Below are 12,463 nucleotides of genomic sequence, written 5' to 3' on the forward strand. Positions count from 1 at the left end.
AATCTGCTTGGGGAATTGTGTGTGTATGTGTGTTTCAACTTCCACACTGGATAAAAATAAAGTTTTGTTTTGTTTTTAAATAAAATATATTGCTGCATTCTTCCTACTGACTAGCAGTGTTCTTTTGTGAGTGCTTTCAGATAGAAATGTTATGTCATGAAAGGGATGCTCAGGAACATAGCAATTTGGTTTACCAGGATAATTATATTTAGTTCTTTAATGTTCAGTTCTTGCAGATTTTGTGTGTATGTTTTCAGGAAGCTAAACATTTTGGCCTCATTTATTCCATCCTGTGAGCGGTGTTTCAGCTAACAGCTACCTTGACTATAGGAATTTTAGCAATAAAAGGCCATTTACATCCTCCTGAAGACATTCAGACTGACTATGATTGTTCCATGTATTTGTCTCATAAATTTCCAAAAAAGTGATAGAAAATAATATCTAGTAGTATTAAAATCAAAGCAGACCATACATCACGTTGTTTGATTAACATTAGCCATGATGCAATGCAAACCTATGCATATTTACTTAATTAATTACATTTCTATCCTGTCTTCTTTCTGTTTTGGAACGCAAAGCAACCTACATGTGGTTTCCAGGTGATATCCTCATGTTCCTTCAGACCACATCCTGAGACTCAAAAGATAGCCGAATGGTGTTCAACAGGTAAATGTAGATAAGATTACAGAACAACAAACACAAAAATCCTATGGGACCTTAACAGATTTATGCCATAAACTTTTGTAGACTAAACCCCATTTCATCAGTACCATGAAGTGTATTCTCAATTGGCAGATGATGATGATTGTATAAATTGCCTTTGCTTTAACATTTGTCTCATGACAATTTACAGACTTTCCATGGAAACCTCTAAAAATTGTTTTTAAAACAGTACCAAAAAATCAACTGAAGATAGGTTTGAAAATAATACAAAATGAACACCTAAGGCAGAGACCTTTCCATGAAGCTGAGAAAGTTTGTACACATAAAAATGTGCTTCCAGAAGGTGCAGAGAGTGCATTCTTGCATTAGCTCAATAGAGATGCTGTTCCACAGAACAGGGCAGCTATGCTGAAAGCCCTGCTCTGAGTTACCATTACTGATATCTTTGGGACTTTAAGGAGAACCTCTCCTACAGAAAGCAGTTTCCTATTGAATATATAAGGGATAAAGTGGTATCTCAAGTAACCTGGTTCTAAGCTGTACAGCTAGTACCAAAAACCTTTACTTTGGCCCAGTAGCAGATAGGCAGGCAGTGCAAAACACCACAGAAAGATCTTATATCCTTACAGTGGTTTACTCCCACAAGCAACCTAGCTCCCATGTTCTGCACTGGACCAACCTCAAGCACACCCACATAAAGCATATTATAGTAATCCAGCCTTGAGGCTACCAATGCATAAACAATGGAACTCTGGTCAAGCTATCCTGATCCAGGAACGGTCATAGCGGTCTCCCTTACCTAAAGCTTGTAAAAGGCATTCCTAGGCATGGAGGTCACCTGTGCCTCCAGTGGCACAGCTGGATCCAGGGGCATCCCCAGAGTACACGCCTGCTGCTTCAGGGAGAGTGCGACACCATCCAGGGCAGGCAACTTCTTCGATCTAGAAACCATTCACTCACTGAGCCTCTATCTTGTCAGGATTCAGATTCAGTTTATTAGCTCTTATCCAGCCCGCTACTGCACACAGACCCCACCATTCTTGGTTCAAACATTACAGAGAAAAAGAATATCATCAGTGTTCTGATGACACCTTACTTCATATCTCCTGATAACTTCTCCCAACTGCTTCATATCGGTGTTAATAGCACTGGAAACAAACCTACTAGCCTGCAGCACGGCATAGCTGAAGAGCCAGGGGCCAAGAGACACTGATCCAATGATATTTTCTGGAACTCTTCCTAGATATAAGACAAGAACCACTGCAGAACATTGCCCCTGATACCCATTACTCATTGATGGTCCAGGAGGATACCATGATTAATGGTATCAAAAACTAATGATCATTTGAGTAGGGTCTCATTCCCCTTGTCCTTCTTCTGATAAACATCACCCATCAGGATGAGCCAATTCAGTCCTGAAACCAGGTCTGAACCCAGATTAGAATGGGTTCTAGATAATCTCTTTTCTCCAAGAATTCCTGCAATTGCTCCACCATAACCTTCTTAAGTATATTGCCAAAAAGGCAAAAAGGGCACTTGACAAAAACTACTGCCTGGTAGTTGTAGTTAAAATACCTTGGGTTAAAAACCATTGGGTATTTTTTTTCAGGAATAGCTGTACTACTGCTTCCTTCAAGGTGGCAGGCATAAACCCCTAATGAAAAGAGAAGTTCACAACACCATAGAACCACCCAGTCATGTCCCCTCAGCTTGCTTTAATCAGCCAAGAAGGGTAGAGGTCAAGAGGGGACATCATTGGTTGAATACTCAGAAGCACCTTGCCGACATCAGGTTGCAAAAACTGAAACTGATCCCACAAAGCACGGTTTGATGGAGCATTGGAAACCTCCCTTGGAGCTGCATCAGCTGTAGCATGTAGCTTACGGGTCACCCATGGCGGTAAGGTCAAGGGAGAGGAACCAGACAAAGAACAATCCAAGAATGTCCTCAACGGCAGAACGGGCGAAGAATAACAATGTGTACGTTACAACAGCTGTGAAGGCGGTTGAAGGCTGCAGCAGATAAAAGACTTCCAATCTTTGTGGTATCCCATGCCATTAGATCAAATCCTTTTTCTGTCAAGATTGTGTGTTGATCATTGTGCGCCAATCTCCCCACATAAAACAAATTCATGCACAGGTGTCTTCCAAGCAAAGCAAAGCAAACCAAAAGTCCCATGGTGATCGGCAAATGGCGATGGGGTCAGGACTGAAATCTGGAAGCCCCTAGTCATGGACCGGCACATGGGTGGTGGATACAGACTCAGTCACCCTGGCTCAAAGACTGAGGCAGTTGAGTAGTTTGGCAGCTATATCCACGACTGGGCAGTCGTATTCAGGATCCACTCTGCTCACCCTGTATGGTGAAGGGGCTAGAAAAGGTGCCCTAAACATAGTCTGCCTCATCCATCTCCCTGACTGGATTACCGCGTCCAGTGGGGTCACCACTTAGCGGTTGCAAAAGACAATTGAATTTTGGAACATGGAATATACGGACATTGCTGGACAATACAGATAGTGAACATCCTTTATGCAGGACTGCCATCATCGCAAGGGAGTTGAAACGTTTTAATATTAATAGCAGCACTCCAAGAAGCTCGAAGAGCAGGAGAGGGACAATTGAAGGAACAAAAAGGAGGTTATACCTTCATCTGGAAAGGTCTACCTCAACAAGAACGACAAATACATGGAGTAGGCTTTGCTAGTAAAAATAATTTTGTGAAGCTCTTGTCAGAAGTTCCTATTGGCATTAATGAACGACTCTCAACTTTCCTGTTAAAACTTGCCAAAAACCAGAAGGCAACTATTCCAAGTGCTTATGCACCAACGTTAGATGCTGATGAAGACATCAAGGAAAATTTTTATAACCAGCTGGACACCATCTTATCAGAGATACCTAAGGAGGATAAAATTATCCTCTTGGGTGATTTCAATGCAAGAGTTGGGCGTGATTTTAATTTATGGCCAGAAACCATTGGGAAAGAAGGGGTTGGCAATAGCAACCTGAATGGCATTCTACTTCTGACTAAATTTGCAGAGCATAATCTTGTTATTACAAACACACTCTTTCGCCAGAAAAATAAATTTAAAACATCATGGAAGCACCCTCGGTCAAAACACTGGCATCTCCTGGATTACGTAATTGTCCGTGCCAGATATCATCGTGATATACTCCTCACTAGGGGCATGACGAGTGCTGATGACTGCTGGACAGATCACCGATTAATTCGATCCACTATGGCCATTAATATTGTTCCTCAACGTAGGCTCCAAGGAAGAAAACCAAGGCGTAAAATGAACATCCATGCCCTTCAAGATCCTATTAAGCGAGCTTGCTTTCAAACAACTCTCAAGAAACATCTACCTACGGAACTCCCTGAAAATGTTGAGGAACACTGGATTAAACTGAAGACATCCATTATTGTAGCATGTGAACAAACTATTGGTACCAAACTAAGAAACATCAGGATTGGTTTGATGAGAATGATAGTGAGATTGAACATATCATCGACAAGAAAAGGAAAGCCTTCCAGATATGGCAGAGAGACATTAACTGTGCTGCTAAGAAAAAAAATCTATGCCAGTGCAAAGGCTGAGGTCCAAAGAAGAACTAGAGAACTTAAGAATGCCTGGTGGATAAAGAAAGCTCAAGAAATCCAGCACTTTGCAGATGCTCACGATGCATGTGGCTTTTTTAATGCCACAAAAGCCATCTATGGGCTAACAAATTACGGTACAGGCGGGCCCCACTTTACGGTGCTTTGCTTTTTGGTGTTCTGCTAATGCGGCGTTGCGCAAATGAGGAAAGTCCCCGCTTTAAGGCGCTTGTTCCGCTTTTACAGCTGTTTTTCTCATCGCATGCCATTTTTGTGCGATGGGCACCATTATTGTCTATGGGTTCCACTTTTCGGCGGTTTCCACTTTTTGGCGGCAGTCCGGAACGGAACCTGCCATATACGTGGGGCCCGCCTGTACAAATCCCTTACATTCAATGGATGGTACCAAACTTCTTAAGCATAAAGAGTCTATTGCATTGCGCTGGAAAGAGCATTACCACGACCTCCTTAATTGTAACTTTATTGTGGCTGATGAGGTCTTCTCCCAAATTCCACAACAACAAACTAGAGATGAGCTTGCAGTATTCCCTAATTTGGATGAAGTCAGTAAAGCCATCAGTCAAATGAAGAACAACAAAGCTAGTGGACCTGATGGGATTCCTGCTAAAGTCTTAAAGAAGGTGGGCCTGAGCTTACGCAACAACTTCATAAGCTCATCGAAAAAATCTGGATGAGCGAAGAGATCCCAGAAGACTTTAGGGATGCCATAATTATCACCCTTTTTAAGAAGGGTGATAGAACAGATTGCGGGAACTATCTCTCTTCTTGCTACCTCAGGTGAAATACTTGCAAGGATCCTCGCAAATCGCCTCCTGCCAATCTCAGAGGATGTCCTTCCCGAATCTAAAAATGGTTTCCGCCCTTCCAGGGGAACAGTGGACATGATCTTCACTGCACAACAGCTTCAAGAAAAATGCCGGGAGCAGAATCGACCTTTATATATGGCGTTTATTGATCTGACGTAAGGTCTTTGATACTGTGAATCGAACTGCTCTCTGGACCATCCTTCTGCAAACTGGATGCCCCGATAAATTTGTGAATATTTTGTGACTCCTTCATGACAACATGACAGCAACAATTTTGGACAACAATGGCTTTCAGAGCGATCCATTCAGAGTTGGATCAGGCATAAAACAGGGATGTGTCATTGCTCCTACCTTATTTGCTATCTTCATTGCTATGATTCTACACCTTATTGAGGGGAAACTTCCTACTGGTGTGGAAATCATATATTGAACAGATGGAAAGCTTTTTAATCTCAGTAGGCTGAAAGCAAAAAGTAAGGTAATGTCAACCTCTATCATAGAACTTCAATATGCCGATGATAATGTAGTCTCTGCACATTCAGAGAAAGATCTTCAAGCTATCCTAAATGTCTTTGCAGAAGCATATGGAAAGCTTGGGCTCTCACTTAATATTAAAAAAACCAAAGTGCGTCATCAACAGGTACGAACTAGTCCCTCTGTAGCACCATCAATCCAGCTTAATGGTGTGACGTTGGAGAATGTTGATCACTTCCCCTGTCTCAGCAGCCATCTCTCTGTAAAAGCTGACATCAATGCTGAAATTCAGCATCATCTGAGCTCTGGGAGTGCCACATTCCCGAATGAAGCGTAGAGTGTTCGTGGATCAGGATATTCGCAGGGAGACCAAAATGCTTATTTACAAAGCCATTGTACTACTGACCTTACTGTATGCCTGTGAAACATGAACCATTTATAAACGCCACTCCCAACTTCTTGAAAGATTCCACCAACGCTGCCTCCGCAAAATTCTGCAAATTACTTGGGAGGACAGACGGACTAATGTTAGCGTTTTGGAAGAAGCAAAGACTACCAGTGTTGAAACAATGATCCTCCAACATCAACTTTGCTGGACCAGCCATGTTGTTCAAATGCCTAATCACCGTCTTCCAAAGCAGCTACTTTAGTCCCAACTTAAGGATGGAAAACGGAACATCGGTGGACAGCAAAAGAGGTTTAAAGATGTTCTTAAAGCGAATCTAAAAAAATGTATCATGAACATCAACAACTGGGAAGTCTTGGCCCATGAACATCCCAAATGGAGGTCGGCTATTATCAAAGATGCCGTGGACTTTGAAGAAGCATGAATACAGGGCGAACGGGACAAACGAGCTAAGCGGAAGGCATGTCAAACAAATCCTCATCACAACCATCTTCCATCTAGAAACCTGTGTCCTCACTGTGGGAGGCTGTGTGGATCCAGAATTGGCCTCCACAGTCACTTATGGACCCACTGTTAAAGACCTTATCTTGGAAGACAATCTTACTGGGCCACGAGTGATTGCCAATGAATGAATGAAGAGGGTCTCCAAGGTGTCCTGGGCATCATCCACAAATACAGGTGTCAGCAGCCTATGGGCAACCCTGAAGAGCTCTTTTGGGCGATTCTTCAAGCATGTGACAGAAGCAGCAACATAGGCCCTCTTTGCTGCTTTTACTGCCATGAAGTGAAAGATTCTCCTAGACAGAATGGTATTTTATGATAGGCAAGGCCTGGCTCATCGGCCAGCAGTTCTCTAGGATTTCAGACAAGATTCTCTCCAGCCCTCCTTGGAGATGCCAGGGATTGAAACTGAGACCTTCTGCGTACAAAGCAGAATCACAGAGCAAGAGAACTTCCAGTGGCTGGCTGAACTCTGAAATGTGTTAGGAGGTGAAGATGTACTTCAAATTTTTGAAGAACGTTATGCATTTGTGAAGCAGCCTTAACTTTTGTATAAACCAGTGGTACCTTTACACTGGGAATCCAAAGTGCATTTATATCCTATTAAGATTCTTGACTTTTTTTTAAAAAAAAAGATGTTTACTATTGCCACTCTTTCAAACTCTTCTTTGCAATCACAAAGACTAGAAACTTGATGTAAACAAACCTCAGATTTTAAGAAGTCGCATGATATGCTCTGAGCTGTATGGGACGTGCACAGAATTTGACAAAGCTCACAGTGTAAGTTTCCTGTTGCCCTATATTTATTTTCAGCTTAGGCAACAGGCCATATACAGTATTCTGTTACACCACCCTATAAATGAGATGTGCCTCAGAAGCTGCCTGTACCTTAACCTTCTGGGCCTCTAACTTTGTCTTGGTACCAATATTTAAATATTCTGACTGAAAGAGACAGACATCTGTCTGCATTGTAGAGAAATCAGACTTCAACAGAAAGAAGCACATCACCCTTTGAACCACTGGCTTTTTGTCATTGGCTACTATATCAAAAGTTAGAACAGGTAATGCCTACTGCAGTTTCAACAAGAGATGAGTTGTTCTGCGAGGTAAGGGCAAGAAGGCTGGAGCCTCATCCTCTTAATTCATATGGTCCAGCAGGGAAACTGTCAGTGTAAACTCCCTGGTGTGTAAGCAATGCGCACATCTCCAACATTCATTGTGCTTGAAATCTGCAGTTCAAAATAAAATAACGGGGATACTATTTTGTGTTGGAAGATGATGGTCCCAAGGTCATCTAGGGAGCTGAGCGGGGACTTGAACCTGGGGCTCCCCAGTACTTTCGATTTAACTAATAACTTCTTCAGACTGGAACCCTGGGCTCTTCCTGCTTTTAATTAACAATATTATGATAATGTTATTTGTTATTTAATTTAATTTTTGTAAATTATATTGTTTTATTGTATTTTATACCTGTGTTTATTTTTCTTTGAAAGCCGCCTTGAGGGCCTTTGGCCGAAAGGTGGAGTATAAATAAAATTTAATAATAATAATAATTTCTACTGCCAAATTCAGAAAAATGGAACAGTTACTGTATATATGTCTATGAGAGTATATTGTATGTTTAATTGGTACTTATTAAATTCCCTCTCTAGGATGCACACCTTAACATGGTGAGGGGGTTTGAGAGTGTTGAAGAAGCTGGGAGCAATGCCATCAGGAGTCTAGACCAAGAGGCTAGACTCCTAGCAGGGGCACCCAAGGTGCAATGGTCAAAGCTGAGACACCAGACTAAGATGCATCCAAACTCAGAGGAAGGCAATGGTAAACCAGCTTTGAATACCTCTTACCACAAAAACCCTATGAACAGAGTATCCAAAATGCAACATGTGATAGTGCTGGAAGATGAGACCCCCAGGTCAGAAGGCACTCACCCAGCTATTGGGGAAGAACAAAGGACAAGGACAAGTAGCGCTATGACTAATGATGCAGCTGGGTCAAAGCCGAAAGGAAGTCCAGAGGCTGATGCGCACAGATGCGAAAGGAGAGTCTGGAGTTGTACGACACACACAATAGGAACATGGAATGTGAGAAGCATGAACCAGGGAAAACTAGAGACTGTCAAGCAAGAAATGGAACGTATCAACATTACAATACTTGGCGTGAGTGAATTAAAATGGATGGGAATGGGACATTTTCAATCAGGCAACTACAAAATATTTTATGCAGGAAATGAGAAATTAAGAAGAAACGGGGTTACTTTAATAGTGAGAAGTGATGTAGGAAAAGCAATTAGGAGCTGCAATGCAAGGTCTGAGCAAATGATATCAATGAGATCAAACAGGAAACCTATCAACATAACCATCATCCAAGTCTATGCTCCAACAGCAAATGCAGAACAAGAGGAATTGGAGAGATTTTAAGCAGAAGTACAGGAAGAAATTGATCACACACCAAAACAAGATGTGCTGATAATCATGGGGGACTGGAATGCAAAAGTAGGGAACAGAGAAGAACTAGGAATTGTGGGGAAATGGGGCCTAGGAGACAGAAATGAAGCCAGAGAAAGACTTATTAAATGCTGTGAAGCCAATAATTTGTTTCTTGTGAACACATCTTTTGAGCAACCGAAAAGATGACTATACACGTGGACATCACTAAATGGTCAATATAGGAATCAAATTGATTATATAATTGGTAGCAGAAGATGGAGAAGTTCCATACTTTCTGCGAAAACAAGACCAGGAGCAGATTGCGGTACAGATCATGAACTGGTCGTATTGGAAATCAAAGTAAAGCTAAAGAAGAACAACAAAGGAATAATTAAATAGTTAAAAAGAGAGAAAGACCTCAATGGATGACTGAAGAAACTCTTAAAATGGTTAAAGAGAGAAGGAAAGCAAAAGCAAAAGGAGATAGAAACACGGTCAGAATCCTAAATGCAACAATACAGCGCCTAGTACGTAGGGACAAAGAGAACTATTACAATAGTTATTGTATAGAAATAGAAGAGGACAACAAAAAGGGAAGAACAAGAGCCCTATTCCAAAAGATTAGAGAAATGAAAGGGAAATTTATACCAAGAGTAGGGATGTTGAATAATCAACAAAAGAACAAACTGGCTGACTGAGATGAAATAAAAGGAAGATGGAAGCAATGCACTGAAGAACTCTATAAAAGAGATGCGAGGATGACAGATTCATTCATGGAGGAACCGTATGATGAAGAACCAGAATTTTTAGAATACGAGGTGAAAGCTGCTCTTAAAATACTTGGAAGAAACAAATCACCAGGAACAAATGGCATACCAATAGAGTTGCTACAAGCTACTGAGACTGAATCTGTCAAAATTATGACAAAAATTTGTCAAGAAATATGGAAAACTAAAAAAATGGCCCACAGACTGGAAGCATTCAATATACATCCCAATTCCAAAGAATGGGGATCCCAGGGAATGCAGTAATTATCAAACTATTGCCTTAATATGCCATGCAAGTAAAGTAATACTCAAGATTCTACAACAAAGGCTCTTACCATATATGGAGTGAGAAATGCCAGACGTCCAAGCTGGATTTAGAAAGGGAAGATGCACATATCGCAAACATACGTTAGATAATGGAACAGACCAAGGAATTTCAGAAGAAAATCACCCTGTGCTTTATAGATTACAGCAAAGCCTTTGATTGTGTAGATCATGAAAAGCTATGGAATGCTTTAAAAGCAATGGGTGTGCCACAGCATCTGATTGTCCTGATGCGCAACCTATACTTTGGACAAGAGGCTACTGTAAGGACAGAATATGGAGAAACTGATTGGTTCCCAGTGGGAAAGGGTGTGAGACGGGTGTATTTTATCACCCTATTTATTTAATCTATACGCAGAACATATATGGAAAGCGGGATTGGACCAAGATGAAGGAGGTATGAACATTGGAGGGAGAAATATCAATAATTTAAGATATGCAGACGATACCATACTATTAGCAGAAACCAGTAATGATTTGAAATGAATGCTGATGAAAATTAAAGAGGAAAGCACAAAAGCAGGACTACAGCTGAACGTCAAAAAGACTAGAGTAATGACAACAGAAGATTTTTTTTTTACAATAATTTTTATTCAAATTTCCATAAAACAAACAAAACAAAATCATAAAACATTCAAAGACAAAAAACAAAACAAAAATGATTAAACAAAAAAATAAAATGTTGACTTCCCATTTGTCGCAGATCAGTTATAGGTCTACAATATATAACAATCCTGTCTCTTAAATTATATTATAAAATCACTTTCCTCCAGTAGTTATCTTAATTAATCATCAAATCTCATAGCCATTACTTTATTCTTTCCACAAAAAGTCAAAGAGAGGTTTCAATTCTTTAAGAAATATATCTGTCAATTTTTCTCCAAATAAACATGTCGATTAATCCATCTCGTTAATAATAATAATAATCTTATTGTCATAACCATAGTCCAAATAAACATATTGATTAATCCATCTCATCAAATCTGTTAAGTCCAATAATTTCAATAGCCATTATTCCATTATCCATATTAATTCCATCTTCCATCTTCAGTAGTCCTGTTAAGTCCAGTAATTTCAGTGTCCAATCTTCCATTATCAGTATTCCATAATAATCTTGCTGTCATAGCCATAGTCATATAATAAGAGTCTGATGGGAATTTCCTCTATCCCAAATATTTTCTTGCCATCAATTCTGAATAAGTTGCTGAAATATTGTTGTAAAGTCATATCTCTGTTCTTCGTTTTTACAAAATGCACTGGCTCATCTCTTGAGAGTTTTTCCATTGTCACATGGCTACAGTTAATTCCATAGATTTTCTCTATATCAAGCTCCATCACGTCATTCCAGTCCAGAAAATTATCCAAGCCATTGATAACTTTATCTCTAATATCTTCATTAATTTCTTCAGAGATAATGTTAAGTTCCAAACAGTAGATTTTATTTCTAATATCCATAAACTCCAGATCTTTTTCCAATTCCACATTTGTTCCAATCTCCAGGGCTTGTATCTTCCCTTTATTTTTTCTTTTCTCATCTCTGATCTCATTCTCCTCTCTCACAGGATCCCCTATTTCTTTAAGCTCCTGCGTCATTTTGCTCAGTTCAATTTTCAGCTCCTTACTGCCCTGTTGCAGGGTTTGTTTCGTTATCTCAATCTCATCCATTATTTTCTGAAACATAATTACTTCCAGATTCTCAGCCACTTTCTTGATTGCCATTTTTAAAACCACGAAAACAAAACAAAACAAAAATAAAGAACCACTTCTTATTTCAGCAACAATTGGGTTAATATTCCAGGCTTGATGACATCACAGTATAAACAGAGCAGCCTGCCTTATCTCTCTATGTTCAAGAATACAAAACAAATTTAGTTCCCAGCATCAAAACAGTTAGTGGCGTCGTGAAGAAGCAGATTCGTCAAAATAAAATAGACCAAAAAGAGAATAGTCCCAGACAATATAATGTTCCAAAGTTCATATTTTTTATTTTTTTCTCCTCGGAATAGAAATCCCTCTTCTGTTTATATCTTTAGAATGCACTTCCAGGACAGCTTTTTGCAATAGAAACAGAGATAAGCTGTTAATTTCGTGAATAACAGAGAAGAGTTATAGCTCACCCAGAAGTTCTTTAAAGCTGATTCATTTGACAAATCTCTTTTTGCTGCAACAATTTAAACCAAGTAAAAAAAAGAAAGAAGGGTGCTTGCCTGTTAGTCCGTTTTCTCTTTGAAGAAAAGATAAACGTATCGCATTAATCAGATAGAGCTTGTTCGGAAGTCCGTCTGGCATTGCTGGCTGGACCTTTTCTCATAAATTAATGAAATCCAGTCCTCCCAACAAAAACAGGCTTTTGAGGTTGATCTCTACGTTTCTCCCTGCCCGGGAGAAATTTCATCAGTCAAAAAAAAAAAATGTTCTGACTGATTTATATCTGAATAAGCTTCTTGTGAGGCGGGAGCCCGTCTCAAAAGCAGGCA

General features: G+C 40.1%; 1 protein-coding gene across 1 annotated transcript in view; it reads left to right on the forward strand.

Annotated features, from left to right (window-relative positions):
• Positions 1-636: 636 nt before the first annotated feature.
• Positions 637-12,463, forward strand: part of PHEX (phosphate regulating endopeptidase X-linked) — a 161,750-nt gene continuing 149,923 nt past the window's right edge. Inside the window, exon 1 of the mRNA XM_061627298.1 lies at positions 637-666. The gene's annotated coding sequence lies outside the window, so the exon portion shown is untranslated. The remainder of the gene's footprint in view (positions 667-12,463) is intronic.

Source organism: Rhineura floridana, chromosome 5 (genome assembly GCF_030035675.1).
Source record: "Rhineura floridana isolate rRhiFlo1 chromosome 5, rRhiFlo1.hap2, whole genome shotgun sequence".
Lineage (NCBI taxonomy): Eukaryota > Metazoa > Chordata > Lepidosauria > Squamata > Rhineuridae > Rhineura > Rhineura floridana.